This window comes from Zosterops lateralis (assembly GCF_965231275.1).
Source record: "Zosterops lateralis genome assembly, chromosome: 6".
NCBI classification, from domain to species: domain Eukaryota; kingdom Metazoa; phylum Chordata; class Aves; order Passeriformes; family Zosteropidae; genus Zosterops; species Zosterops lateralis.
This window is the reverse complement of record NC_139761.1, coordinates 42,456,829-42,462,828: the sequence shown is the minus strand read 5'-3', so window position 1 is coordinate 42,462,828 and position 6,000 is coordinate 42,456,829.

The window sequence follows — 6,000 nt, the reverse complement described above, 5'->3', positions numbered from 1 at the left end:
AAGGGACATAAAAAAGCAGATACTAAAATGAAATGTTATTATCCTGTGTTTACTGAGTGGATTTATGAACAGGACCATTTAATATATTTTTTCCTCAAACTACCGTAACTGTTTCTTTCTCCACTTTCCCATCAATATGATCAAACGCATATTAGAAAATAATGTTATGGACATATTAACATCAGAATTTATTGCATAAACAACAACTGAATCAGTAGTCTGTGCTTTTTTGTTTGGTTTTGTTGTTTTTTTTTTCCCTTTCAGACACAGAAGTTAAAAATATGTCAATGGATAAATGCATACTAAGATCCTTGGGAAGTATATTTGATATTTTTAGTGCAGAGAGAAACTGCAAAAGTAATTTTTTTTCCTCTGTACAGGCCAGTACCTTTACAGGGCATGAGAAAAATAGAACGTTGCATATTTGATAAGAGCCAATTAATCTCCAGTGTAATGCTCTGTTCTGTTCTGCTTTGCCACCCTCCTCTTCCTTCTACTGATATTTTATTCTTCTTCCAAGGATCTGAGAATATATTGGGCATGGAAGCTGCCACTCTGGCAGGTTCATGTGAGGAGATGAACCTGCTGTCAGACCTTGTCACGCTCACAGTTATTGCATTTCAGTAACTATGTCATTTAGCAGACATACCTATATAAATACAGCGACCTATATAAAGCCTGCTTCGCTGAACTGACACTATTGCTGCTGTGTACTGCCTCAGAGCCCTCCTGCTCCCACACTTCCTTCCTGCTTCTTGTTGCTAGGTAACCAGAAGGATTTCATAAGCCAGCCCAAAGCAGGTTTTCGGGTTTAGGGATGAACTTCAGTAATCTGTTAACTAGCAAATACAGAAATCAGAATTTGCCATCATTTGCTGCTGGTAAAATTACAACTTGAGGTTGTGTGTGTATGTGCCCATTGCTGGGCCCCAAGGCAGCATTTTTGTCAGAACAGAGCCATGGTGTCTTTTCCACATATTCCACAGGGATATCAACTGTAACCATCTGCTAAAAAATTGCATTATCTCCTACCTGAACATGATGTACCTTCTCAGAATTTTGAGAGGCCATTATGAACAGTGTGCTATTCAATAATTGATTGATATGTCAAACATCCTTTAAAACTTCAGATGAAGCAACAGAACAACAAAAAAAGGTACATATGTTTATGTATGTGTCTTCTTCATACTTTCATGTAAGCATATCTCAGATTATTGTGGAAATACAGAAATTATGCAAGTGTATGATTTTTTTCACTTCTAGCAGGGTTCAGAAGCACCTTTGAGAAAACAAAAACAAAAAAATGCACATGTGCACATCAACCTCCCACAACAAATCTGCTTACAGCATATTTTTGCCTTCATGGTATAGCCATAAAGAGTTATAATGGCAATATCAGAGTATACTAATCTCTCTGTAACTCCAGAAAGGGATATTTTACAGCAATTCAATTACTCAATTGGACAAGGTAGACTTGTATCATGTTCATTATCTTCTTCCTTACCATAGAAGTGCTCCCTTCAAAACTAATTTCTGACTTTTCTTCTCCAGCACCTGCCATTGAACTTTCTGTTTGACAGCCTGGAGACTCTTGTGTCTGTCCCAGTCTTCCATGATCTACTTCAGGCATTTTCCTTTAAAAGATGAAATTTCTAATAGACTAATAGTCCGAGGTTACCCCCTACTCTTTCATTGAGAAATATTAGAAAATCACGACAGTGAAAATTAGACCGCTTCCTGCAAATCACAGATTTTATAAGAGGTGATAAAATAACACTGTTCACTCAGTCAACTGGCTTTTGCTGCATCCCATCACTTTAACATCACATCTTTTTGTAAGAAATTCCCTTTGACTCCATTAGACCTCTTTTCTCTGTTCCCTGAGAAGACCAGCAGTGACAGAATTCTTCCAAGCCACAAACAACACTCAAAACATGACACAATAATCAGGAGCTGGGGAAAAAAATAATGATGCTCCACCTGAGTCCTCTGCATTGTTTGTATCATGTAAATTATAATGATGCCAAGCAATAAGCAAGTGCTCTGCATGTCCTGTGCTGAGGATGACATGCTTGCTTCCTAGCTGTTGAAATAGCTATAAGGAGCTAAAATAATCTTCCTGCACAACAGACAACAGCAAATATTTTCAACCCTCAGAAAACTGATCATACATGATTTAGCATAAAAACTTACTTGTCAAAATATTGCATTTAAATATGCCATTAGCATGTATGATTTTATTGACTCTACCATCTTTAAGTCCTCAGTGTCTTTGAATTAGTATCAGGAACAGAATTCTCTCTTTACAGAGGTTTAATTTGAGGTCAGTCGACATACTCAAATCTGATTTTCTGAGAATCTGCACATAGAAATCTGTATCACCATCAAAGTATCAAACAGACAGCAGCAGTATAACATTCAGAAAGCTCTAGTGCCAAAACATAGGGTGCATTGTTCCATTGTGAGCGGACCTGGCCATATTTTAGTATTGCCTATCTCAGCACAGACGAATCATCAAGCATCAAACACAGCTCCAGTGATCCTCAGGGGAAGGCTTTGCTCAAATGACAATGTGAAGTGATGCAAATGTGGAAAGGATTAATTCATGTATGTAACAAACTGCTCTCATGTTTGGGACTCACATCAGCACAGGTGTTTCTAACTGTAGTGCAGAAACCACAGAAATCTGTCAAGAGGATATGAGAAGCACTATGTCAACATGGTAACTTCATCATAACTTGAGTTTCCATTTAAAATATTCTTTCAAACAAAGAAAATCTGATCTAAACAATACGTCACTGATTCTTGATTCCAGAAAATCCATGAAAGTGAATGACTGTACATCTCAGCCCAGGGTATTTCCAAAATACATGATCAAAAAGATATTAAATGTTACATGTTTGATCAGCTGAAAAAGAGCCTGTATCTCTCTGGGCACAAATCCCATGTTATCCCATATTTTTGTCTTTAAAATGTTACATTTGTATGTTATTTCCCTTAGCAGTTTTCTGGAGAGAAAATATTAATCATTATATTTAAAGCATACATTGTGTGTTATGCATAAACATTACTATGTCCATATACTTGGATATATTGGAGGTTAAATTCAAAGTAAATACTGGAACATATTTAAGGGGTAAATTGCACATAAATTACTTTAAAAAGTAACTGCTTTTAAATGGCTACATAGTTCTTAGAGAATAGAATTAACCTTGAAGAATAAGTTCATTAAATCAAGAGAACTCCATTTTATTTGCATTGTAAAGAATTGAAAAAACCTATAAACTGGTCAAACCCTGCTATAGTCAACAAAAACTTCCAGCAAGTTCCAGTAAAACACTGATAGTACCTGTCATAGCTAGGAGTCAAGTTTGAAAAATGGTGCACCCTTGAGTACATTTTCTGAAAATGAATTTATGTAAGGGAAAATACTTTGCATTTCACTTTAAGGGTTAAGCCCAAATAATATGTTCCTTTTAACTGAAGCCATTCACTAGTAGAATTGTTCAGAAGAAAATAATAGGATTTGATTTAAGAACTCTTGATAGAAAAATCTTGAAAACTGTTCAGTGGATTGTTCAAAGATGAATACTTTTTTGTTGCTCAATGAAAGTGACTTTAGTAGCAGAATTTTCCATCAAAAGCAAATATCCTGGGAGGCAATTTCATATGCCTTTGTTTACTTTTTTCTGGTGTTGGCTGCACTGAAAAACTGTAAAAAGAACTGCTTTCCATTGACAACAAAGAAATTAAACCAAAACAAATTAAAAACAAATAAAACAAGCATGCCACTTAAAATTTCTGATAAGCTTTAAAAGAGTCAACATGGGATGAATTTTGCATGGGGCTTAATGTTTTCCTTTATGATATATGAAAGGGTTAGCACATCCTTCAGCATGATTCAGCTCTCATCAGACCATTAAGATATATAAATATTACATCTCTCCCAAGAGTATGCTTTCAAAAAGAACAAATAAATAAGCCCAAGGTTTTTTTAAATTATTTTTTCATTTACATTTAAAGTTTGAGCTCACTTAGTGATAAAGGACTACAGATTTGCCCCAAAAGCCTTATAGTTTTAGTAAAAAAAAATGCTATTCATTGCACATGCTGCACACAAGAGAAAAGAATGTTGACAAGGCTGTTTTTTACTTCATTGAAGACATTAATGAATGTAGTTCCTCACACACATGTATATACTCACATTCAGCCTCCTCCCAAAAAGGCTCAATCATCAACCTCAAATCAAATAAACATATATTACAAGAAATTAAATCTATGTGAGTGCTCTTCATAGCAGTACTCTTCATTAAAAGATTCTAAGATTAAAAATTTCGCTCACAAACTGACAACTGGGAAAAAAAAATAAAAAAAACACTTTGAAAGAAGTTTTTAAAGTACGGTATTTTGGGAGGCAAATTTACATTGACAATGAAACTCAACTCATCATTTATCTTCATTATGAAACCAAACTTCCTAATAAGGTATTAATCTTATGTTAAACCAAAAAGTAATGGTTTTGGACCCACTCTTCCAGTTTTAATCAGTTATGTAAAATATGCTTCACTCCTCTGGAGATTGCTGGCCTTTTATGCATCTCCAGATTTTGATTCCTTGCTTCCTGGAAGAAGTGGGACACCAGACATGATTTCATGTTTCTTGATTGCATCACCTTCTGCAGAATTCTACCTATCCTCTCCCACATTGCAACTTCATACTGCAGAAAATGGAGCTAGCAAGTTGCATACCTTTAAAAATTTTTGTTTGAGTACATTTTTACCCTAGTTTCTCTTCAAGGTTAGGTTAACAATCTGTCCGTATTAACCACCTGAATGCAGCAGTCCTAGCAGGGCTTTTTTTCAATCTGGCTGCTATTTCCTCTTCTATTTCCTTGTTACTTCCCAATATTATGCTGTTTTTCTATGTAATATATCATATTTGTATTTGTTCTCACGTACATATGGAAGCTGTGCTCTGCAGTCAACTTTCTAATCTGGGCAGCTCTAATCACAAACACTTCAAGATATTTTAGCTTCAGGAAACTAAAGATGCACAAAGGCATATATAAATATTCAAGAATACATACATATATATATATAGTCTTTTATATATATATATTCTAGTGTATATATATATATATATTCTGGTATGTATATATAGGAAAACTGGGATTTGAGAGTGGGATGCATGGGAAAAAAACAAAACAACAAACATCCAAACACCAGTAATTTAAGGAACCAGAATCTTTGTTGTAGATGAAAGGTCTCTGTGGAACAACTCTCTCTATTGTAAGTCCTTATTTTTTAAGTTTTTAATTAACAAATCAAACTATTACAGAACAAACAGTAACCTACATTCTGTAAACAGTGGCAATTTTCAAAACCTTCAAAAAGTCCACACTTCAATAAAATTTATTTTATGCCCTTAAAGAACAATTTTTTTAAATGCTTTGTAGGAAACATTCCTATGACAAATTGACCACTGGTAACCTTCCTGTAGACTACACAGCACCTGTGGAATTTCAGAACAGCCCTCATCACAGACCTGGTCTGGCACTTCCCTTCAAATTTCAATTGCAAATTACTTGCAGCACAGGTAGGAAAAGTAAATTGAAAACTTAGAAAGATGAAGGAGAGCCAGTTCCAATACCCAAGGCATGCATCTTGCTACCTGGAGTTGAAAGTCACTCTGATTTTATTGCTGGAAATTATTGTACAGCAATTATAAAAGAGAAGGTATAACACTCTTATGTATTCAAATAAAGGTGCAGATTTAATTTACAGAATTTCAATGAGAAGTGAAAGTGGCTCTTTGCAACACAATTCGAGAACAGCACAGTTCAATTCTTTTTGGTTACAAACATTCTCTGACAGGTGAGTTGTGCTCTTTCTTCCACATTGCAGTGGAATTGATTCATTGGCAAATGGGTGCAATTTAATCGCTTCTAGTCTACATGGCTTACAGCACAAAGGAGGGTTAATCATAGAAGCTTGAACACAT